Source organism: Penaeus monodon, chromosome 15, assembly GCF_015228065.2.
Source record: "Penaeus monodon isolate SGIC_2016 chromosome 15, NSTDA_Pmon_1, whole genome shotgun sequence".
In the NCBI taxonomy this organism is placed as follows: domain Eukaryota; kingdom Metazoa; phylum Arthropoda; class Malacostraca; order Decapoda; family Penaeidae; genus Penaeus; species Penaeus monodon.
The window spans coordinates 40,241,560-40,241,966 of record NC_051400.1 but is presented as its reverse complement, the minus strand read 5'-3'; positions in this window follow the sequence as shown (position 1 = coordinate 40,241,966).

Here is a 407-nt window from a genome sequence, read left to right as displayed (position 1 = left end):
AAAAAGGATCAATAACTTAATGGAATTTAATTTTAATTCAGTATGCTATTAATCTACCCTTCAAGAAACGTATTGTTTAGTAAGTTACTATTGAACTGTGCCTTAAGGTTAATGTAAACCAGTGAACAAAGAAAGGAAAAAAAAGTACATTTAATTCTGAGAAAGGTACCGTAAAAGCAATAGCTATCAAAACACCAATAATCTAATATATAAAACAAGGTTGGCGAGACGTCTGAGCACCCTCACCGCAAAAACAAGTGAGTATTGCTTTGCGCCCCAAGGAAAGTGGATAGAGAGAGTGTATCTTCCGTTTAACTATCTACTTTCGCACGTTGGTTATTTATTCTTTACAAAATATGTCTTAATTTTTTGGAGTTGTTTTCTGCCTGCTAAACCATCTTCTTTTG